The sequence below is a fragment of the Lissotriton helveticus genome, chromosome 6, assembly GCF_964261635.1.
Source record: "Lissotriton helveticus chromosome 6, aLisHel1.1, whole genome shotgun sequence".
NCBI lineage: Eukaryota > Metazoa > Chordata > Amphibia > Caudata > Salamandridae > Lissotriton > Lissotriton helveticus.
Genome location: NC_136067.1, coordinates 2,100,989,552 through 2,101,014,922, shown reverse-complemented (window position 1 = coordinate 2,101,014,922; position 25,371 = coordinate 2,100,989,552). Strand labels below are relative to the sequence as shown.

Here is a 25,371-nt window from a genome sequence, read left to right as displayed (position 1 = left end):
TTGTTGTTTGGGTCTCTGCAAATGACTTCCTCCTTTCCTGGCACTTATTGTTTGCAATTATATCTTTCACTTGTGACAGCAGCTCCTGTTCTAGAGACTGCCTCCAAATTGTCCAGGGTTGCCACTTTAGAGGTGGAAGAATGCTTTTCTGGGTTGCACATGTGCCAGAAACAGTGGTGCGAGTTCGTCGGCGCAGTCGGTGAGCCACTGTGTGAGGTTGCAGGCTGCTTCGTCGGGGTCCTTCGTGTTGGTGGGCGGGTTCTGGCTGAGGGTGGTGGCGAGCTGGTCGGCGGTGAGCTTGGTCCAGCTTCTGCGGGGAACCTGTTGAGGGTGGTGGGGGGTCGTGGTTCTCCTGAAGTTGAAGTGGACGCAGCTGTGGTCTGTCCAGTGTAGTCCGGTGGAGTGGCTGAAGGAGATGTGCTTGCTGGAGGAGAAGACTGGGTCAAGTGTGTGGCCGGCGTAGTGGGTGGGGGTGTTCACCAGTTGCTTTAGTCCGAGGTTGGCGAGGTTGTCCAGCAGGGCGGCGGTGTTGCAGTCCTTGTTGTTCTCCAGGTGGAAGTTGAGGTCCCCTAGGAGGATGTAGTCTGTGGAGGTGAGGGCGTGTGGACTGACGAAGTCTGCGATGGCTTCGCTGAATTGTGTGCGTGGTCCCAGGGGCCTGTAGATGAGGGTGCTTCTGAGGGTGGTCTTGGGGTCTGTGTGGATCTGGAAGTGAAGGTGTTCGGCGGCGGTGAGGGTGTCGTCGGAGTTGGTCGTAATGCAGATGGTGTTTCTGTGGATGATGGCGATGCCTCCTCCGGTTTGATTGACGCGGTCCCTACGGGTGATCTTGTAGCCATCCGGTATGGCTATGGCGATGTCGGGGCCGAGGAGGCGTTCATCCAGGTTTCCGTGAGGAAGACGACGTCTGGTGATGTTGTGTCGAGGAGGTTCCAGAGTTCCACGGCGTGCCTGTGGACGGAGCGGGTGTTGAGCAGGATGCACTTGAGGTGGTTGTTGCTGGTGCTCAGCTTGGCGGGTGTGGTGCAGGTCCGGAGGCAGGTGAATTGGCAGGCTTGGCAGGTGAAGGGTCCGTGTGTGCGCCTCGGGGTGGCTTGGTAGCAGGCAGTGTTTCGGCCGGAGTTGAGAGCGTGGAGGCTGGTGGTGTCGTAAGTTCGTCGGGTGCGTTGGCATCGTCGAGGACCAGGGGTCCTGGCGCTGGGCGCTGTCTCGACGCACAATCGGCATGACCGCTGCGCGTACGCGTGGGCTTCATTTTGAGGCGAAGTGGGAGGGAGGAGCAGCTGGGAGGCAGGAACGGGGCGGCCAATGGGGTCACAGAATACAAAGGGGGCAGGGCCGCGAGGGAGCAGCGGCGGGAAGCGAGGAGCGGGGGGGTCACACCAGGGGTACAATATTGACAAAAAATGCAAAAACTACTGACACAAGAAAACACTAAAATACAATACAATTATGAAATGGCAAAAATTAAGGCAACAGCGGGAGGAAAAAATGAGCAGCAGCGAGGGGGCACCGACAGCTGGTGGGCCGTGCGGCGTGGGGGTGTCCTGGGGTCAGGTCACACTCGCCTACACCGCGCGGGCTCCATTTGAGGCCAAGTGGGAGGGAGGAGCAGCTGGGAGGCGAAAGCGCGGCGGCCAATGGGGTCACAGAATACAAAGGGGGCGGGCCGCGAGGGAGCAGCGGCGGGAACCGGGAAGAGGTCACACCAGGGGTACAATATTGACAAAAAACACAAAAACAACTGACAGAAGAAAACACTAAAATACAATACAATTATGAAATACCAAAGATGAGGGCAACAGTGGGAGGAAAAAACAAGCAGCAGCGAGGGGGCACCGAGGTCAGGGACGAAACTGTGGCGCTGGGGCAGAGACGCGCATACAGCTGGTGGGCCGTGCGGTGTGGGGGTGTACTGGGGTCAGGTCACACTCGCCTACGCCGCGCGGGCTCCATTTGAGGCCAAGTGGGAGGGAGGAGCAGCTGGGAGGCGGGAGCGGGGCGGCCAATGGGGTCACAGAATACAAAGGGGGCGGGGTTATTAATGTAAGCAAGGGTAATTGCAGATGTGCCTGGTGGTCTATACACCCAAGTAAATAAATAAATAAATCTGCAGGTCTCCAAGAATAAGGCTTGTTTTTATTGTTGCTCCTACTTATTTGCAAGACTTGTTTTCCTGCTAGTGAGAGGCTGATTGCACAAACGTGTTAAGAGGGTGCTGTAATTAGCACACACACACACACACACACACACATGCAAATGCCATGTGGAAATCGGTCCTCATAGCACGCTAGTCCTCACAGTGGTGTGTGTCTTGTTTTGGCAGTGGTTACCAACACTGGGAGGAGCTACCAGTGAATGTGAAAAAATAAAACACACACACACTAAAAATACTTAGATTTTGAAATGTACTGATTTATGCAAAGAAGAGGAATCCCAAAATGACCCGGGTGCAGGTTTGTGTTTCTGAGCATGTTTGGAATGTGTCACGTGGAAGGTGAGTGAAGGCCCTCGAGAGAGTGAAACGCTGGAGAATGACGTCAACAAGCAGCATCTCAGTCTGGCATAATGAGTGACGTGCCTTGGAATTCCAGCCACGGACGCCCGAGTCTCATGACAATGAACAGATGCCCCTCTGACCCACATATGAATGTGAGGGGAGGCTACCAGCAGAGCAACATGAGAGAGACAGGGAACCCATCACTCAAAGCTCTGTGTAAACATAGATCCGAGTAACGCTGCAGGACTGCGCCACAGCAGACGTTCAACCTCCAACAAGATATCCCCAGCCCAGGTCTTTTAATACTTGATTTTTAATAAAATATTGCCCAAGGCATCAGATGCGTGCCATGTTTCCCACAACGTACACCAAGCCAAACATAACAGCATTTAGACGCGAAGCAACACAGAGAGTAGCCTGTCCACATGTTGACAGAGTGCACACTATACGTCTCCCTGCTACAATTGGGTTCATAAAAAACTAGACAATTGTTGCCTCTGGCCAAGAAATAGCGCAGAGAAGAAAAGCAGAAAAATAACCGCAGAGATGAACCCTGGTGATTCCAGAGATACGTAGTTACTTAGACTCCATTATAGCTATGAACCAAAAAGGAAGCACCACGGAGATGAGTCCATCTTTACACGCCAGGCCCAGGCAGCAGTGACAGCATGCGGCCCCCTCTGACTTCACGCAACTGACAGGCAAGAGAAACTACACCCACCCTCCCTTCAAGCAAACGCACACAAGAAAAAGAAAATGAAGCTGTAGCAGACATTTATTTATGCGAAAGTGGGACAGTAAATCATATTTTAATAAAATTAAAATAAAACTCAATCACTGTATTTGTATCCTAATTTATATAGTGCTGGGTCTTGGTGATAGGTGCTCCATTAACAGATTCGCAATACTAAATGTAACAGAAAACAGAATACGGCGTCACCAATAGCCCTGATGAGTTATTACCAATAGTATTCCCACTTTCCCTTGCCCCCTCCCCCTTCAAGCGCCTACATGTTGAAACAAGCACTCAGTCTCTTTAAAGTTTTTTAAACTATGGCTCCAGTTTGATCTTGAACACATTTTAATAACCATCTTGCTGCTGACATCAACCTCGGATAAAAAGAGAGCAATGGAGTGCAGCAATGGACTGCAGCAATGGACCGCAGCGATGGAGTGTAGCAATTGAGCGCAGCAATGGACCGCAGCAATGGAGTGCAGCTATGGACTGCAGCAATGGACTGCAGCAATGGGCCGCAGCAATTGACCGCAGCAAAGGAGTGCAGCAATGGACTGCAGCAATGGACCGCAGCAACGGACGTCTGCAACAATGGACTGCAGCAATGGACTGCAGCAATGGACGACTGCAGCAATGGACCGCAGCAAAGGAGTGCAGCAATAGACCGCAGCAAAGGAGTACAGCAATAGACCGCAGCAATGGACTGCAGCAATGGACGACTGCAGCAATGGACGACGGCAGCAATGGACGACTGCAACAATGGACTGAAGCAATGGACGACTGCAGCAATGGACTGCAGCAATGGACGACTGCAACAATGGACTGCAGCAATGGACTGCAGCAATGGACGACTGCAGCAGTGGACTACAGCAATGGACTGAAGCAATGGACGACTGGAGCAATGGAGTGTATGTATGTATGTATGGCATATTAATATAGCGCTGAGACTGTCACCCAAAGGGTATCCTGGCGCTTTTGACTTTTGACTAACCATACGCGATGTTACACTGCCACAGTCTTTACACTGTCCTAGGAAAGAGGTATGTTTTTAATCCTTTTTTAAAGGAGGAGAGGTCCCCCATATTTCTCAGAGGTAGGGGTAAAGAATTCACCCGTTTAGCTGTGGTAAATCTAAAGGAGCGTCCGCCCATCCTAGTCCTCAACATTTTACAGATTACCACCGAGCAGGCTGACGAAGAACAAAGAGATCTGGTAGGCGTATACCAGGAATACATCGCCTGCAGCGGAGACGGCCCCTGACCATGAATGGCCCTAAATACTAGACATAATGCTTTAAAATCAATGCGCTGGAGGATTGGCAACCAATGAAGGTCCATGAGCGCCAAGGAAGTGGAATCAGAACGCCGTCGAGAAAGAGCCAGCTTAGCAGCCATGTTCTGTACTCGCTGCAGTTTACCCACCAGGGTAACAGGCGCACCCAGAAGTAGTGCGTTGCAGTAATCAAGCCTGCTTAAGATGATACTACGCACTACCTCTGGTCGGGCGTGACCCGGGAGCAAAGGAAGGATCTTCCGCAATGTGCGGAGCAGCATCATACAAGGAGCCACAGTTTTGTTCACAAACGTGTCTAACTGTAAGTTAGATTCGAACATCACACCCAGATTTCGAACAGAATCTGCCGCCAACACAGTGCCCTGGGAGGAAGAAGGCCAAAAATCCAGTGGCAGAGGCCGAGGGGTGCGATCCATCGAACAGTGCAGTACCTCAGTTTTTGAGCTGTTAAATTGCAGGGAGTTTTGACTCAACCAATCCGCGGTAGCTGTCATACAGCGGTGGAAGGTCTCCTGAGACACAGCATCCCTACCCTCAAAAGAGAAGATAAGTTGCGTGTCATCAGCGTAATTGATGACCGCGATGCCGAAGGACTTAATCAGCCTGACCAGGGGACGGAGGTATAGATTAAAAAGAATAGGGCTAATGGCCGACCCTTGGGGTACGCCCAGCCCCACTTTTTTGTTGTCAGATCGATAGGGCGGCAAGGCTACCACCTGGTGTCTAGTACCGAGATAAGAGACTAACCAGTCCAGAGCCAGGCCGGACACCCCAATTTCCTCTAGTCTCCTGACCAGAATGGCATGGCGGACCGTATCGAACGCGGCCGACATGTCGAGCAGCAATAGAAAGGCTGCTCGACCAAGGTCGACACGCGAACGAAGGTCATCCAAAGCGGTCACCAGTGCGGACTCAGTACCGTGGGTCAAACTGAGCCACGTCCAGGCAGGTGTTTGTCTCTATAAAGCTGGACAGATGTTTAGTAGCCAGCTTCTCCAAGATCTTAATTGGGAAAGGAAGCAATGAAATAGGCCTGTAGTTCGCTGAACAAGTAGGATCCAGCGTATTCCTTCTTCAAAAGCGGAGATACCACGGCCAACTTCCAACAATCCGGAACCCGAGCGGTACTGAAGGACTGACAACAGATGGCATGAAGGGGGGGGGGGAGAGCTCCTCATGGAACAGTTTCCAAAATGTATGTGGTAACGGGTCAAAGGGAGAACCCGAAGAGACCCCGTCGGCCAATGAGCAAAAATCCTCAAAGGACGGGAGGGGGAAGCTGTTCAACCGAGCTTGCCTTCCATCCACCTCCAGGGTCCTGGGGGTGGTCACCAGTACAGAATTAGGCATAGACTGGGGATCAGGGATGGACGAAGTACCCAGATTGCTCAAGATGGAAGCAATCTTGTCCTCGAAGGCCTTTGCCAGAGAGTCGCATAACGATTGAGGGGTCGGAATGTCATTAGTAACACAGGCAGGACGAGAAAGATCCTTAACGATCCTAAACAAGGCATGGGATTTGTTCACTGCTAGCGATAGCGTCTCCTTGAGAAATCTGGCCTTGGCACAGTTAATCTGCGCTTTATAAACCGACAATGCCTGTTTAAAGAGAGCCTTATCCGACTCAAGATACTGTTTCCTCCAGGCACGCTCCGCCCGTTTACACTGGAGTTTCAGCAGAAGAAGCTCCTTAGAAAACCAAGGCATGGCATGTTTAGCCCTGACCCTGGTTTTCCGCAAAGGAGCCAGTTCAGTAAATGAGTCAGAAATTTGCTGGCTAAGGATCTCGTAACTCTCCTCAACACTGCCTCCCAAGGAAAAACCCTCTGAAAGCAGAGTTGGCAGGCTCGACTGTTTCAGGAGCCTTGACCATTGCCTACCAAACTTAGTAGTAGCTCCTGTACTGCCACTCTTCAGTATATCGACAGGGAGTAGAAGAGAGAAGTGGACAAGAGCATGGTCCGTCCAGCATTGAGGAATGATGTTCCGTACAGTCACCCGACTAGCATCTGCAAAGATCAAGTCCAGGGCGGGACCCTTTGAGTGAGTCTGGGAGAGTACCAGCTGCTGCAGCTGGATATTGCAACAGGCCTGGACCAGATCTTTTTAAGCTAGGTCTGTAGACCCATCCGGCCACAGATTAAAGTCTCCCAGAACCATAGTCCTGGCATGGGAGTTGGAAAGATCGTAAATCAGATCTACCAGCTCAGGCACGGCTGACAGGGCATTGGCCGGGGGTCTATAGCACAGCAGCCCGGAATATAGGACGCCTCCTTGTCCTTTTAAGGAGAAGCCCATTAGTTCACAACCTGGGATTTCCTTAGTCTCCAGCTGGGAGATATCCAATGCTTCCCTAAAAATGAAACCTACGCCACCTCCTCTAGTCCCTACACGAGGGTTGTGTCTGATTTTATAGCCCGGGGGACAGGCAAGGCCCAATTCCACCGCACTATCTGCTCTGGTCTATGTCTCTGTCATGAAAAGTACATCTAACTCATAAGACTCAATGAGTAGTGCAATTTCCACGTGATGCTTGCTGAGAGATCTAACGTTGAGCAAGCCACAGGACAGGGGCTCCAGACGGCTAGCAATGGTGTGAGGTTGGCGGCTCGGTATAGAACGGGGGTCCAAACTTATCTCTCAAATAAGTAAAATGAGTAAGAGACAGAGAGGCAGCATTCCCGGCGCCCGGCGCAACCTGTGCGCTGACGGGCGCAAACGGGCTTACGTCGCGCCCGCTGCACGCTTGGGAGGTGTCCATCTTAAGTGCCGTAGATCGCGGAAGTCCTGTGAGGGCAAGCCGCTGGCCCCTCAGCCAAGATGGCGCCTAGGAATTGTCACCTCCTGGAAACCCACACCCAATATGGCGGCCAAAACGGCGCAAAGCGGACCCAGCAGCACGCCCTAGATAGCCCTCTGTCCCGCAAAGTGCGGGTGCCCAACCATTATAGTGCAGGTAAGCTCTACCTAAAATTCCCAATGTATCTACAAGGTCAAAAGCGCCTGCGTCCTGTACTCGCACAGTGCGATTGAAACAAATGCAAATATATATTTTATAAGGTTAAAATCAGAAAGGCAATCAGAAGGGCAATAGCGAATCAACGCAAGCGCGCAGCAGGCCAGTAAGTCATGCCGCCATGGATCACAGTAATGGACCGCAGCAATGGAGTGCAACAATGGACGACTGCAGAAATGGACCGCAGCAATGGACAACTGCAGCAAGGACGACTGCAGCAATGGAGTGCAGCAATGGAGTACAGCAATGGACGACTGCAGCAATGGACTGAAGCAAAGGAGTGCAGCAACGGAGTGCAGCAATGGAGTGCTGCAATGGAGTGCAGCTATGGAATGCAGCAAAGGAGTGCAGCAATGGAGTGCAGCTATGGAATGCAGCAAAGGAGTGCAGCAATGGGCGACTGCAGCAATGGAGGACTGCAGCAATGGACTGAAGCAACGGAGTGCAGCAATGGAAAGCAGCAATGGAAAGCAGCAATGGAAAGCAGCAATGGAGTGCAGCAATGGAGTGCAGCAATGGACTGCAGCAATGGACTGCAGCAATGGACATTAACCCACTGAGCTATCGGTATAAAATACAGTTCTGTACTATGCAACAGACTCTCTGCAGGAGGCGCATTAACCCACTCAACTATCCATATCAAATACAGTCCTGTAATATGCTGACAGACTCTGTACAGGAGGCGTATTAACCCACTGAGCTATCCATATAAAATACACTCCAGCAATATGCTGGCAGACTCTAGGCAGGAGGCACATTAGCCCACTGAACTATCCATATAAAATACAGTCTTGTAATATGCTGGCAGACTCTCTGCAGGAGGTGCATTAACCCACTGAGCTATCCATATAAAATTCAGTCTTGTAATATGTTGACAGACTCTCTGCAGGAGGCGCATTAACCCACTGGGGTATCCATATAAAATACAGACCTATAATATGCTGACAGACTCTTTGAAGGAGGCACATTAACCCACTGAACTATCCATATAAAATACAGTCCAGTAATATGCTGACGGAGTCTTTACAGGAGGCACATTAACCCACTGAGCTATCCGTATAAAATACAGTCCTGTAATATGCAGCTGACTCTCTGCAGGAGGCACATTAACCCACTGAGTACTCCATATAAAATACAGTCCTGTGATATGTTGACAGACTCTCTGCAGGAGGCGCATTAACCCACTGAGCTCTCCATATAAAATACAGTCCTGTAATATGCTGGTAGACTCTCTGCAGGAGGCACAGTAACCCACTGAGCTATCCACATAAAATACAGCCCTGTGATATGCTAACAGACTCTTTGCATGAGGTGCATAAAACCATTGAGCTCTCCATATAAAATACAGTCCTGTAATATGCTGACAGACTCTCTGCAGGAGGCATATTAACCCACTGAGCTATGCATATAAAATACAGTCCTGTAATATGCGGACTAACTCTGCAAGAGGCACATTAACCCACTGAGCTATGCATATAAAATACAGGCATGTAATATGCTGACGGTTTCTAATAATCCAAATCTGATCTGCACTGTGCTACTCCCATTGGCATGGTCCGATCACAGTGCCATTTTATTTGAACCGAAAGAGTCAAAAGGCCTTCAACCGAGGCCTGAACCCATAAGGAAGATTGCAAAAAGACCCTGGAAAAATGTAGATTGTTTGAAGAGAACCTTGCACCCTCTCCCCTCTGGGGTGGACGAGGCTACGTCGGCCTATACAGATTGGATAGACGCGGCATGCAATAAATTAGTTCCGGTTAAACATTGGACCCCTAAACGGGCCCAAACCTCAGCCCCCTGGTACCCAGATGATTTAAAAAACCTGAAACAGCCTGTAAAAGATTAGAACGGGCATGGAGGAAAGGGTATAAAAAGCAAGGATAGAGAACTGTATAAGCACAGTCTCAGAATCTATAAGGAACTATTGCTGGAAACAAAAAAGAAAAACAATTTTCTCGAGCTAAACCCAGTCTCAAAGAACTCTTTAAAACTATTACTAAACTTGCAGCAATAGAGTGCAGCAATGGAGTAAAACAAAGGAGTGCAGCAATGGACTGCAGCCATGGACCGAGCAATTGAGTGCAGCAATAGACTGCAGCAATGGAGTGCAGCAACGGAGCGCAGCAATGGACCGCGGTAATGGACCGCGGTAATGGAGCGCGGCAATGGAGCGCGGCAATGGAGCGCGGCAATGGACCGCAGCAATGGACCGTAGCAATGGACTGCAGCAATGGACTGCAGCAATGGACTGCAGCAATGGACTGCAGCAATGGAGTGCGGCAATGGACCGCGGCAATGGACCGCGGCAATGGACCGCGGCAATGGACCGTGGCAATGGACCGCGGCAATGGACTGCGGCAATGGAGTGCAGCAATGGACTGCAGCAATGGACTGAAGCAATGGACGAGTGCAGCAATGGACCGCAGCAATGGACCGCGGCAATGGACTGCAGCAATGGAGTGCAGCAATGGAGTGCAGCAATGGAGTGCAGCAATGGAAGACTGCAGCAATGGACCGCAGCAATGGACCGCGGCAATGGACTGCAGCAATGGAGTGCAGCAATGGAGTGCAGCAATGGAGTGCAGCAATGGAAGACTGCAGCAATGGACCGCAGCAATGGACCGCAGCAATGGACTGCAGCAATGGAGTGTAGCAATGGAGTGCAGCAATGGCGTGCAGCAATGGAGTGCAGCAATGGACCGTTGCAATGGACCGCAGCAATGGAGTGCAGCAAAGGACTGCAGCAATGGAGTGCAGCAATGGACTGCAGCAATGGAGTGCAGCAATGGAGTGCAGCAATGGAGTGCAGCAATGGACCGTTGCAATGGACCGCAGCAATGGAGTGCAGCAATGGACTGCAGCAATGGACGACTGCAGCAATGGACGACTGCAGCAATGGACAACTGCAGCAATGGACAACTGCAGCAATGGACAACTGCAGCAAGGACGACTGCAGCAATGGACGACCGCAGCAATGGAGTGCAGCAATGGATGACTGCAGCAATGGACGACTGCAGCAATGGAGTGCAGCAACGGACTGCAGCAATGGAGTGCAGCAAGTAACTGCACCAGGTAACTGCTGCAATGGAGTGCAGCAATGGAGTGCAGCAAGTAACTGCAGCAATGGACTGCAACAATGGAGTGCAGCAACGGAGTGCAGCAACGGAGTGCAGCAATGTAGTACAGCAACGGAGTGCAGCAACGGACTGCAGCAACGGAGTGCAGCAACGGAGTGCAGCAACGGAGTGCAGCAACGGAGTGCAGCAATGGAGTGCAGCAATGGAGTGCAGCAATGGACGACTGCAGCAATGGACTGAAGCAAAGGAGTGCAGCAACGGAGTGCAGCAACGGAGTGCAGCAATGGAGTGCAGCAAGTAACTGCAGCAATGGAGTGCAGCAATGGAGTGCAGCAATGGAGTGCTGCAATGGAGTGCTGCAATGGAGTGCTGCAATGGAGTGCAGCAATGGACATTAACCCACTGAGCTATCAGTATAAAATACAGTTCTGTAATATGCAGCAGACTCTCTGCAGGAGGCGCATTAACCCACTGAACTATCCATGTCAAATACAGCCCTGTAATATGCTGACTGACTCTTTACAGGAGGCACATTAACCCACTGAGCTATCCATATAAAATACAGTCCTGTAATATGCAGCTGACTCTCTGCAGGAGGCACATTAACCCACTGAGTACTCCATATAAAATACAGTCCTGTAATATGCTGGTAGACTCTCTGCAGGAGGCACAGTAACCCACTGAGCTATCCATATAAAATACAGCCGTGATATGCTAACAGACTCTTTGCATGAGGTGCATAAAACCATTGAGCTCTCCATATAAAATACAGTCCTGTAATATGCTGACAGACTCTCTGCAGGAGGCGTATTAACCCAATCAGCTATGCATATAAAATGCAGTCCTGTAATATGCTGACAGTTTCTAATAATCCAAATCTGACCTGCACTGTGCTACTCCCATTGGCATGGTCCGATCACAGGGCCATTTTTATTTGAACCGAAAGGGTCAAAAGGCCTTCAACCGAGGCCTGAATCCATTAGGAAGATTGCAAAAAGAGCCTGGAAAAATGCAGATTGTTTGAAGAGAACCTTGCACCCTCTCCCCTCTGGGGTGGACCAGGCTACGTCGGCCTATACAGATTGGATAGACGTGGCATGCAATAAATTAGTTCCGGTTAAACATTGGATCCCTAAACAGGCCCAAACCTCAGCCCCCTGGTACTCAGATGATTTAAAAAACCTGAAACAGCCTGTAAAAGATTAGAACGGGCATGGAGGAAAGGGTATAAAAGCAAGGATAGAGAACTGTATAAGCACAGTCTCAGAATCTATAAGGAACTATTGCTGGAAACAAAAATGAAAGACTAATTTCTCGAGCTAAATCCAGTCTCAAAGAACTCTTTAAAAATATTACTAAACTTGCCGCACCAGCCCATAAGAGCTTAAGTAGTCCTGAATTGTGCAAAAAATTGGCTCCTATTTTCCACCAAAAGGTAGAATGTATTTTTTCTACATTCACTTTAGCCCAAAAAGGTGAAAGAGTGCAGCCACCTAGAAAAGAACCTAATAGACCCAACCCTACACCAGTTTTAGATAAATTCTCATTGCTAGAAACATCAGACTCAATCAATCTTTTGAACTCTTTTCGATCAGGGTCAATAGACCCATGTCCGGCGTTTGTATTGAAATTAATCCCGGAAGTCATAGGGTCAGTTCTTACCCCTTTGCTCAACACCATATTCACCACCGGGATATTTCCCAGGGACTGGAAGAAGGCCTCTATCCTCCCTCTATTAAAAATAACGACTCTGGTTCCTAAGGACCCAAGTTGTTATAGGGCAATTTCACGGCTTCCGCCTCCTGCAAAAACTGCTTACAAAGCTATGAATACCCAGCTCGATTTATTTCTTCGAACCAATAATCTACTCGACCAGTCTCAATACTGGTTTAGAGGCAAACACAGCACGGAGCTGGCCTTAATTAAATCTACAGAGGAAGTGAGGGAGGCCTTGGACTGTGGAGGCAAGGCAATACTGATTATGCTGGATTTGTCAACGGCCTTTGACACGGTCCATCATGAAGCTCTGATGGACCGGCTGTCTGAAGCAGGGGTACAGGGTGCTGCTTGGAACCTCCTGCAGTCCTTTCTATCTGAAAGAACACAAACAGTTGATCTGGACGACAACAACATGTCAAAGCCGTTTTCCCTCTCTTGTGGGGTTCCTCAGGGCTCATCGTTAAGCCAGACACCTTTTAATGTGTACCTGATATCTCTGGCATGTTTAATAAGATCCTTTGGCTTCCAACTCACCTCCTATGTGGACGACACTCAAATTGTCTTATATCTTAGAGATGGGGATAAAAAGGAAACTGGGGCACGTTTTCATGATTGTCTGAAATCCATCTCAGGGTGGATGTCGACCAACTGCGTGAAACTAAATTCAAGCAAAACAGAAGTCATCATATTCGGGAATAACCCACACCTATGGACACCAGACTCGTGACCAGAAGATTTTGGTATTTGCCCTGCCCCCACCGGGAAAGCAACAAATCTGTGGGTGTTCGTGCATAACAAACTTACGTTTAGTGACCACATAAGCACGGTGGTGTCAACTTGTTTTCTGATACTCAGAATCATAAGAAAAATAAAGCTTTATCTTCCAGAAGAAAGTCTCAGGACGGTGGTCACAGCACTTGTTATGGCACGTCTGGATTATTGCAACAGCCTCTGTCCGAATGCCCAAAAACAGCACATTAACAGGCTTCTGATCACACAAAACACGGCGGCCAGGTTGTTAACAGGGACACCTACATTTTGTCAAAAAAGAACTAATACAACTACACTGGCTCCCTGTGAAAGAAAGGGTACGCTTTATGGGCCTCTGTATGGCATTTAAAGCCCTCAATGGAATTGGCCCGGCCATCTGAGTCAAAGATTCGAATGATATGTTCCTGGAAGGACTCTTCGGTCCACAGCAGCAAAACAAGTCCTAGTTCCTATATTTAAACAAGCATTTACAATGCAATAGGTCTCGCATTTGCAAAAGTTAGAGCTAATGGCATTGTAAATGACAAACCTTTTATTTATGTGTTGGTTTTGAAACCAAAACAGATAAATAAAAGGCATTGTCATTTACAATGCCAATAGCTTAATCTCTCGCAAATGCGAGACCTATTGCATTTGCAATGCAATTGGTCTTGTATTTACGCGTGTTTGAGCTATTGACATTGCAAATCACAATGCGTTTTATTTATGTTTCAAAAACCAAAACATAAATAAAAGGCATTCTTATTTACAATGCCAATAGCTCAAACTTGTGTAAATGCGAGACCTGTTGCTGCTCTGTCAACCGCTGATAAACTTTAGTTGTATTGCCCTTAAAATGATAACAGTGAGCGTGCATTACAATCAAGTCTCTGATATGCAAATTGAGTAAAGACTGCCACAGCAGACAGCTCCTGCTCAAGTATTTTCTGACACTGGTATTTGTGAACTATCCATAAAAATAATCTCTGCAACACCTGCATTAACCCAATGAGCTGACTTGAAAGGACTTAAACCAACACATTACAGATCTTCGCAGCACACATATTTTTGATACGGGAACCGAGAATAGCAGAAGTCGATATGTGCAAAGCAAGCGCATTAGCCCCACTAACATCCTTTATAGGATTATAATCTTCACCATCCTCATGACACATACTTTGCAGCCCAAACACCCCTGCTTCCTTACCCTACATTGATTTTGAGCCTGCACTTCAGACAGAATTTTTCTAAAGTATGCACATTAGCCCACTGAGCTACATTACTATCCACTGCATTGATGGGTCATGCTCAGGCAACTTGATGACTCGCTGAGCAGTTTATGGTAAACTACTACTCGGCAAAGATGCATTCATGCCACTGATTAGGCCATGTACGAACTGAGTTGCAATCCGCCGCTTTAAGGTAACACATTCAGCTTTGTTCTTCTGAAGGACACGTGTTTAACTATCATCTTCCACAAACTCGGTTAACCAAGATAAAAACAAGAGATTAAAGCAGTTTGGCAGAACGTGAAAAGAGCAGCAGAGCTACAACAACCGAACATCATCTGAATGAAAACTTGCCGGTTGAATGGGCCTCTTGTTGTTTGGGTCTCTGCAAATGACTTCCTCCTTTCCTGGCACTTATTGTTTGCAATTATATCTTTCACTTGTGACAGCAGCTCCTGTTGCAGAGACTGCCTCCAAATTGTCCAGGGTTGCCACTTTAGAGGTGGAAGAATGTTTTTCTGGGTTGCACATGTGCCAGAAACAGACAAAACAACTGGCTTTGAAGTTGTGCAGAGCAACAATGCTTTGATATTCACTTGTATTTTCAATAGGCAATGGTGATGCACATAACATGGACCCTCTTGACGGCTGCGTCTACAGTGAAGTGTTTAGAGAGAATTACTTCGCGAACGTTCTGTTCAAGCTCGGAACTTGTATTTCAAAAAATAGAAATACATTTTTGCTCGACAGAAAACCGTGTGCATTGTTTGCGAGTGGCTGCGGGTTGATTTCTGGGCGTGGGGCTGGTGTATATAATTAAAGCTACATGGCACGGCACATTTGAAGAATTTAAGGCATGTCCTGTTCACGCTCGGAACTTGTATTAGTGGGGTCAAAGTTATTTCAACATAAGTGACATGTTCACTCGGGAATCATGAAAACAATTAATGGAAAATAATATTAAAATATACTCGTGGCTATGTACGTTGGCTATCACTATTATAAAAGCGTGTTAGTAACTTAAGACTTTGTGTCCAAGTGATCGCATGCCACGGCAATGCCACTACGACCATTTCTAAAATTTACAATTTGACGCTACAAGTCACAGAATGGAACATACGGTTTGGGGAAGAGGTCATGAAAGAGCCTGACGCAAGGTGAAGCACATAACATGGGGCCTCTTGACGGGTGTGTTTACAGTGAAGTGTTTAGAGACAATTGAAAGAGTTCTCCATCGCCAGCCTCGGCCAGACCCACACAGGAGGAGGAATGAGGGGCCATCACATGCTGGAATAGAAAGAAGCGTGAATACCGATATGATAGCCCACAAAAATATTCAGTGAGTGAAATCACCTGGGAGAGAACCAGGCACCGAAAGGAGGGGCATTTACAACAAGCGCAGCAGCGAAGCCCCGAAAGTGAAACCATTTGTAACCTGACACAACACAGATGGCAGGCTGCGTGTGCTGCTGACTTTGGAGCTGGAGAACAGGGTTCCGATCCTCGGCGTGGGCTGCATTATTTACTTATTAAAAAATAAACAAGAATTTCGGAGGGGGGTGGGGAGAGATAAATAGAAAAAAATAATACACATAGAGACAGATACAATTTTTAAAAAACACGGTTGAGAGGGACAAATGTACCATCTGAAACCAAATACAACAAACGGTGCAAAGATGTGGCTCAGCAATAACGCTGCTGACTTTGGAGCAAAAAAACAGGGTTCGAGCCTCTGCATGGGCAGCATCATTTCAGCCTGATTTAGTTATGAATAAATTAAAGGTAAATAAATAAACAGGTTTAGGTAAGTGCAGGAAGCTGCCACATGTGGAAATGCCACAAGAATAAAAGTAGTCCCTAAATAAAAAGATAACAGCCAGCAGCGTAAGTTAACTGTATTTGTCCCATGCTGCTTCCTCTAAAAACCAAAGAAAAAGGAAGTGATGTATCGGACCACAAGCCAACAATGCGCAAGATAAGAACAGCAATGCCAGATTCCACCAATGGCAAGCGACAAAACAAAGACAAATGCAATGGGTGGAGTTTCAGTAGTAATACTGATTACTTGATGCCTGGCAGAGGCAGCCCTATACGAGACCTAAAAAGCCAGTTGGGGAGCTAGGAGTTTCATCACCTGGAATGATCTGCCGTTCCATTTGAGAAATTCAGCAGATCTCCTCTCTTTTAGAAGGGGCTGAATACATGGCTGTTTACTCAGTGACATCATTTCTCCTGATATGCAGTGCATAGCGCCAGGACACCTCAGGGTAACCGTTGCACTCTAAAAGTTTAATTAACATAACATGTACTTGCTGCCTTTCCTTTCTAACTAGAGCTCGGCTGATTGTGGGTCTTTTGAAAGTATTTGTGTTAATCACAGTGCCCGTCAAGGGCTGCACTTAACAAATACTTTCAAAAGGCATACAATCAACCCCAAAGCTGTGCTCTATTTAAAAAAGAAATGCAACAAGTCTACAAACATGAGGTGTGCTTTCAGAATCATCTGAAGAAACAAGTACGTGCTTTTAAACTTGATGCATTTATTTTCTAAATACAGCTCAGCTGTGTGGCTTATTGTGTGCCTTTTGAAAGTATTTATGCTAAATGCAGCCCTTGACGGACGCTGTGATTAACATAAATACTTTCAAAAGGCCCGCAATCAGCCCTGCAGCCGTGATGCTTTAAGAAAAGAAATGCAGGACGTTTAAAAGCACAATGTGTGCTTTCAGATGGTCCTGGATGTTGGTGAGTGGTAGTGATGGAATTCATGGAGAAGAAGGAGATGGGGCGCCAAGAAAGACTGTTGCACAGTGTGCGACGCGTGCTAGGGCTATCACTAGGTGGGAGTGTTAGCCCCATCCCGAAGGTCGGGTCTAGTTGCTCCCCTGATCACAGCATCCGTCTTGGGCTGCATTTAACATAAATTCCTTCAACAGGCAAACCCTCAGCCCCTCATTTAGAAAAGAAATGTAGCAAGTTTTTTATAATGCAAACTCAACCCAAAGGTACTGGAGCGATTTACTGGATTTTTTTTATTTATATGCCTGGGGAGATTCACTGATTTGCAGATTATCACAGAATGTTGATCTGACCCGAGACAGAAAACCCATCTCCCAAGTTGGCAGCTCGAGCATTAAGCCACAACCTCTACCACAAGACCGGAAGCATTTACAATATGATATACAACTTTATGCAACGAACAACCATTGACAAAGCCAATAATCCTGGCTTCTTGTAGGTGTAAAGATACTTGTATTATATATTTTGATGCAATGACAGAAGAAGCGAAATATCAGTCGGGTGGCACACTATGCTAAACTATCTTAATTGCTTTGTAAGCCATGTCCTTAAATGCATTGGTCAGGCTTTTTGAGAGACACCCTAGTTTTTTTCATCTCACTTAAAGCTCGGGTCTACACGCGTGGCCAGGTTCTTGGAGCACATAGCCTTGGCTGCAGCACACAGAGACCTTACTCTCTCGCACACAGAGGATAAAAATAGAGGGAATATTGTTTGTGTGGTATTGTAATTAAATGAGTGACTGTGTTTATGAAATCATCTCCACATTTCCCAGGTGCTGGAAGCCCTGGAGTAATGTTGCAGCCAACGCTCCTCGCATCGTCACAAAAAAACATTAACAAAGCCAAATAGATCTCAAATAACATGAGGTACTTGTTTTTGTCAATGCTTATTTAGACATGATGCAAAGCTCGCAAGCTGCTGTGCAACATGACAAAGAATAACACAGTCCCAGGCCGCGGTGCACTCTGGGGCGTCAGCGCTTTGCTCTGTTTGACTTTGAGCTGTGCAGCATGGCTAAACAAACATTGGCAAAGCCAAGAGACTTTGCATGGGTGAAATCTCTTGGCTTTGCCAATGATTGTTCAGGACCCGTGCTCTGAGGACATAGATACAGAATCCACGAATGGTTGATAGAAATGCAGATCATAAACTGAGGCTTGTAAAGGCCTCGAGGCGCCTCCAGGAGGAGGAGACACAGGGTCTGAGGGGTCAATGCTGAGGGATGAGGGTCGATGAGAGAGATGAGCCCCCCCCTCCCCTCCCTCCTCCCCCTCCCCTCTGACTCACCGGCCTCACAGCGCCTGCAGATGAAGCCTCCGCTTCGAGGCGCCCCCGGGGCTGCAGCTCCACTGTCTGCGATGAGCACTTCCTGGTCGCAGACACGGAGGACGTCACTTCCGGAGGTAGTGAGTGTAGATCTACGCATGCGCTGAACTCGGGTTACGTGTTTGTGTAAAGATCGAAGGTTCACAACTGCGCGTGCGCAGACCTTCAGCTACTAGTTGGGATGAAGACTGTGGTTTAGGGATCTGCGCATGCGCGGCGCGACCAGTGTGCAACCATGACAGGTGCCCGCCAGAGTCTGCGCATGCGGAGAGCGACCAGTATGATACTCTGACCTCCGACCTCAGGGTTTGCTGCAGACAGAGCAGGATCCCCGGGTCAGGGGTGAGTGCAGCGTCATCACTGTTTGTGTTTATGGGATTTCACGAGCACCAGAGAGAGGTGGAGCAGACCCAGGCTGAGGTGGGGTCACTGGACACGGGGGGGGGGGGAGGAGGCGAAGGATTCTATGGGGCCCCCGGGGGGGGGGGGTAGGAGGTTAAGGGTTCTATGGGGCCCCCTGGGGGGGGGGGCAGGAGGTGAAGGATTCTATGGGTCCCCCTGTGGGGAGGGGCAGGAGGTGAAGGATTCTATTGGGCCCCCTGGGGGGGGGGTGGGCAGGAGGTGAAGGGTTCTATGGGGCCCCCTGGGGGGGGGGGGGGCAGGAGGTGAAGGGTTCTATGGGCACCCTGGGGGGGAGGGGCAGGAGGTGAAGGATTCAATGGGGCCCCCTGGGGGGGAGGAGCAGGAGGTGAAGGATTCTATTGGGCCCCCTGGGGGGAGGTGAAGGGTTCTATGGGGCCCCCTGGGGGGGAGGGGCAGGAGGTGAAGGGTTCTATTGGGCCCCCTGGGGGGAGGTGAAGGGTTCTATGGGGCCCCTGGGGGGACGGGCAGGAGGTGAAGGGTTCTATGGGGCCCCCTGGGGGGAGGGGCAGGAGGTGAAGGATTCTATGGGGCCCCTGGGGGGGGCAGGAGGTAAAGGATTCTATGGGGCCTCCTGGGGGGGGGAGAGGGGCAGGAGGTAGAGGATTCAATGGGGCCCCCTGGGGGGAGGGGCAGGAGGTGAAGGATTCTATGGGGCCCCCTGGGGGGGAGGGGCAGGAGGTGAAGGGTTCTATGGGGCCCCCTGGGGGGAAAGGGGCAGGAGGTGAAGGGTTCTATGGGGCCCGGGGGGGGCAGGAGGTGTCGCAGAGATGAAATAGAGGATGCCCTAGGGCCTGCAGGGAGCCTTGTCATCACTCTACTGGTCCGACGGCCTTTGCGCATGTTCCCTAAGTGCATTGGCTGGGGAAGTGCCGAGGGTGCTGAAGGGGAGGGCGATTAAATGCCCTTAATACTTGGCTACAGACAATGGAGCGGGGGACGACCGTGAATAGGCCAATGTCTTAAACTGTAACCACCAAAATACATGACTATATCATCGTTTTGTTGGTCTCGAAACGCACACCTGTGTTACGTTAATATGTAAAATCTTAAATAAAGTAAAAAAATAATAATAATAAATACCGACAGAAGACACATTGTTTTTTGTCTCTATATTTCTGCAAATATCAATAAAAACTGAAAGGGGGAGCCTTAGTAGTAATGAACATCACTAAATTATCTCTTCATTAAAATACTCAATATTTTACTTATATTCCTTTCTTTCTTTCATTACATATATTCCATTTTCCACAATTCATTGGTCTAAAGGGTTTTAAAGAATAGGGCAATCTAGATGATATCTCTACTTCACACTAGGTAATATTTTTGCAGAGAAAAGTGAGAAATTTGTTCTCTTGCAGCAGGTACCGTTCATTTGCTATCTGCAGCTCCGAGGTGACATCATACTATATTTGCCTAGCATTGAAGAGATTCCCACCTTTAGTTTACAAGAGGCCAAAATTGCTATTTTACAATTATCCCAGAGCGGCAGAATATCTGCAATAAACAAGGTTGTCATCGTATATATCCCAGACACGTTCAATAAGCTGTGGGTAGCCTGTGAGGGGCATCTGGGCCCCTGGAAGATGTTCTCTTTCAGGCGGAGGATGGCTAGAGAAGGTGCGCTTTCTACCGGGTATTGTATAATGCCATTCAAATTACTTCTTTTCATAGGGCTTCTTTAACCCCACCACAGCTGTGGTGAACACAGCATAGCCCTGGCCCATCCTGCCTCAGATGTCAAATAGAGGGAAGAGATTTATTCCTCAAGACTTGCTTGTGAAGAATTAACCATCCTTTCTGGAAGGTTTGGTGAATATGTGCAGAACAGATTGAGGAACCCTGGTCCCTCTAAGTCCTAAAATGGCACTGCAAATATCCTAGAGGATGAAGGGGCACAGAGTGGAGAAGATCCTGCAGGGATTGGCATTGGCCTTGGACAGACTGGGCAACAATCAAACATTTTATGGACAAAGCTGGTGGCCACACAGGGTTTTAATGTCAAAAGTAGGCAAAGGCCATTATTGCCTAAAACTAAAAGACCAATAATGTTGATTCTGCTACTCAGAAGTGGTAGAAGTGGTACTTTACTTATGGAAATATGTTAGCTCTGATGAAAAGTGCGGGAAAGCCCCCTTTCAAAATACATTGGAAGTGCTTGGAGTCTGTAAGTGCTGCTCATGTAAAGCAGCGGGTGGAAGTACATGCAGACTGGAAGTGCTTGGAGTCTGTAAGTGCTGCTCATGTAAAGCAGTGGGTGGGAGTACATGCAGCCTGGAAGTGCTTGGAGTCTGTAAGTGCTGCTCATGTAAAGCAGTGGGTGGGAGTACATGCAGCCTGGAAGTGCTTGGAGTCTGTAAGTGCTGCTCATGTAAAGCAGTGGGTGGGAGTACATGCAGCCTGGAAGTGCTTGGAGTCTGTAAGTGCTGCTCATGTAAAGCAGTGGGTGGGAGTACATGCAGCCTGGAAGTGCTTGGAGACTGTAAGTGCTGCTCATGTAAAGCAGCGGGTGGGAGTACATGCAGCCTGGAAGTGCTTGGAGTCTGTAAGTGCTGCTCATGTAAAGCAGTGGGTGGGAGTACATGCAGCCTGGAAGTGCTTGGAGTCTGTAAGTGCTGCTCATGTAAAGCAGTGGGTGGGAGTACATGCAGCCTGGAAGTGCTTGGAGTCTGTAAGTGCTGCTCATGTAAAGCAGTGGGTGGGAGTACATGCAGCCTGGAAGTGCTTGGAGTCTGTAAGTGCTGCTCATGTAAAGCAGTGGGTGGGAGTACATGCAGCCTGGAAGTGCTTGGAGACTGTAAGTGCTGCTCATGTAAAGCAGCGGGTGGGAGTACATGCAGCCTGGAAGTGCTTGGAGTCTGTAAGTGCTGCTCATGTAAAGCAGCGGGTGGGAGTACATGCAGCCTGGAAGTGCTTGGAGTCTGTAAGTGCTGCTCATGTAAAGCAGTGGGTGGGAGTACATGCAGCCTGGAAGTGCTGGGAGTCTGTAAGTGCTGCTCATGTAAAGCAGTGGGTGGGAGTACATGCAGCCTGGAAGTGCTTGGAGACTGTAAGTGCTGCTCATGTAAAGCAGCGGGTGGGAGTACATGCAGTCTGGAAGTGCTTGGAGTCTGTAAGTGCTGCTCATGTAAAGCAGCGGGTGGGAGTACATGCAGCCTGGAAGTGCTTGGAGTCTGTAAGTGCTGCTCATGTAAAGCAGTGGGTGGGAGTACATGCAGCCTGGAAGTGCTTGGAGTCTGTAAGTGCTGCTCATGTAAAGCAGTGGGTGGGAGTACATGCAGCCTGGAAGTGCTTGGAGACTGTAAGTGCTGCTCATGTAAAGCAGCGGGTGGGAGTACATGCAGCCTGGAAGTGCTTGGAGTCTGTAAGTGCTGCTCATGTGAAGCAGCGGGTGGGAGTACATGCAGCCTGGAAGTGCTTGGAGTCTGTAAGTGCTGCTCATGTAAAGCAGCGGGTGGGAGTACATGCAGCCTGGAAGTGCTTGGAGTCTGTAAGTGCTGCTCATGTAAAGCAGTGGGTGGGAGTACATGCAGCCTGGAAGTGCTTGGAGTCTGTAAGTGCTGCTCATGTAAAGCAGTGGGTGGGAGTACATGTAGCCTGGAAGTGCTTGGAGTCTGTAAGTGCTGCTCATGTAAAGCAGTGGGTGGGAGTACATGCAGCCTGGAAGTGCTTGGAGTCTGTAAGTGCTGCTCATGTGAAGCAGTGGGTGGGAGTACATGCAGCCTGGAAGTGCTTGGAGTCTGTAAGTGCTGCTCATGTAAAGCAGTGGGCGAGAGTACATGCAGCCTGGAAGTGCTTGGAGTCTGTAAGTGCTGCTCATGTAAAGCAGTGGGCGGGAGTACATGCAGCCTGGAAGTGCTTGGAGTCTGTAAGTGCTGCTCATGTAAAGCAGTGGGCGGGAGTACATGCAGCCTGGAAGTGCTTGGAGTCTGTAAGTGCTGCTCATGTAAAGCAGTGGGCGGGAGTACATGCAGCCTGGAAGTGCTTGGAGTCTGTAAGTGCTGCTCATGTAAAGCAGTGGGTGGGAGTACATGCAGCCTGGAAGTGCTTGGAGTCTGTAAGTGCTGCTCATGTAAAGCAGCGGGAGGGAGTACATGCAGCCTGGAAGACTCTTTTGGGCTGTCTGGGTGTACATAAGTCATAGATCACAGAGGGCTTAGAACACTGGCGTTCTAAGTGTGCAAATACATATGTGTTTCCAGAAAATCATAAAGAGTGAAGCACTGTTATTAGTAACAGCTGATTGCTGGTTCAGGTTGTTGTGCATTAACACATGCTCCAGCATGAAGTAGCAGAAGATTCCAACTAAAAACATTATCCTAATTGTTATTATTTTTTAACCATATATTTATGGATTCTATTAAGACATTTTTCAAACACATCGGGAAGGTTATACCGTACTGACTTAAAATAAGTATTATTGTTGCTTGATGAACCCAATATCCTTATAGGTGAATTTGTTTTTATACAATTATTTAGCTCAAAATGCTTATGATTGGCAGATAATAATGGTTAGAGATATCAGTCTGCCTCCCCCTGAATATGCGCTGTGGAACCTCCAGGAGTCCACGGACCACACTTAAGAACCACTGATCTACACGAATGACTCCTTACCAAATTCAGTATTCTAGCTACTTTTAGAGCAGCCTACCTTTCTGGGTTATGTGTATTTATTTTATGTTTCAGCATAAATGTGCTTTCATGTAGAATCTGAGGCTCGAAACTAAGAACTAAGTAAGTCTCTGTGGATGAACCCAGTGTCATTCAGCGATGACTGGCCTAGAACAAACCGTAAGCACCATGAGCTCAAAAGATTAAGAAGGGATTGAGTTGCACACTGGTTCTGGCAAGACTGTCCTAGCCATTTCCAATGCATGATGCTACATGTAAGCAAACACATCTTTTACCCGCTGTAGAGTGCTTTCTTGCATGACAAGTTGTAGCCCAGTGCTTGGTCACCTTTGATATGTTTCATACTTTGTTTTCTTCAGAAGGGCAGGTCCTAGTGAGGGGTTGGTCATGTGCTGCTCCGGGCATGTACTGTACTAGTGAGTGAATCTCCTTCTTTCCCCTTTGGTCAGAGGTGGTCCTGGGCAAAAGTAATACAAGTGAATAGTATTGTTCCGTGGCAGACCCACAGCATGGGGAACCTCATATATACTATGTTTATCCTGCAATATCTGTGCACAAAGCAAACTAATTAAAGCAAACGTTTCTAAAACAGGCTTCTCCAACTGGTAGCTTGTGAGCTAGCTGGAAGTAGCTCTCTTATGTGCATCCCAACCTGCTAATTTGAAACGTTTTGCTTTGTTGAATTATTATCTACAGACCAAACGAGTGTATTCAAGACAAAAAAGTGTTTTCAGAACTCAAGTTAATGTTTGGAGACCAAAATGTCTGATTGTCCAAAATATATGTAACACTAATATCTGAGTGATAAATCATACACTATTACTGATATTGCTACCTTGGTGCTAGAGGCAGGGGCAGCTACGAATGTCATATTAACCGTATGGAGGCATTCCAATCTGAAAATACTTTTTTACTTTACTGCTGGCAGTCCTGCCGAATGTACTGAAGTGATCACTGTGGGTAATCTAGCACGGGGTGGCCACTAATGTGATCTTGTCTGATGTGGTCACTATTACAGCACAAATAATATTAGTAGCTCACAAGGTTGGCGGTCTCTGCTCTAATTAGCCTACGCCAGATGCTAGCGCGCGCGCTGGCGCGTCTGACACCTGTGTGCCGTGCGCTCCGCCCGGGCCGCAGCAGACTTCACTTGGCAGCAGGCTCAGTATGTAACAGTTAAAGATCCGAGGTGCTCTGCTCTCTGTGCTACAATGTTACATTTGATCGGCCCTGTGACCGGGAGATCTGGGCAGGGCCTGCCCGATGCCTGGCTGCCACAGTTAAGTTATGTGTGGCAACTTGGCGTGGCGCTGTGTGGGGACACGTCATCACGTCCTGCTGACAGGGTGCGCGCCAGGAGTTAACTTTGTAATGAAATTGGAGGTGGAGGCTGGCTGCTCAGTGGTTAGCGGGCAGCACCGGAATCATGGGCCTCGGCTGCCTTGCCACACTGCTGATCACACCTGCTGCACGGCCAGGACGCCTGCTCTGTGGGACAGAATAATTTTATGGCTGCCGGCAATACTTAACAATGGATAAAAATGCACACGTGTAAGTAATATACCATACTTTCATGGTGGCTGAGAATGCATGAGATCGGTGGGTGCAACTGAACGGAACAAGAATAGAGCTCCCAGAGTGCACCGTTTCATTACATGAATCCCCAGAACTGAAAATGCGAAGCCCCGATACCTTGGCAGGCCAAGCACCCGGCCACCCTATCCCTACATGTAGGTGCTGCATTCATCCAGGTGTCACCAGCTCACCTGTGAAATGGCAGAGACAGTGAAGTCTGCCCATGTTTCCAATGGTGGATTCATTGACTGGATGACTGCTCCACATGGTGTCAAGTTGCTGCCTGCAGTCAG

At 48.5% G+C, this 25,371-nt stretch overlaps 1 protein-coding gene across 1 annotated transcript in view; it reads right to left on the bottom strand.

Annotated features, from left to right (window-relative positions):
• The window catches only part of LOC144764048 (uncharacterized), a 54,700-nt gene extending 36,180 nt beyond the window's left edge, over positions 1–18,520 (bottom strand). The window contains exon 1 of the mRNA XM_078650196.1: positions 18,413–18,520. The gene's annotated coding sequence lies outside the window, so the exon portion shown is untranslated. The remainder of the gene's footprint in view (positions 1–18,412) is intronic.
• Between the last annotated feature and the right edge of the window lie 6,851 nt (positions 18,521–25,371).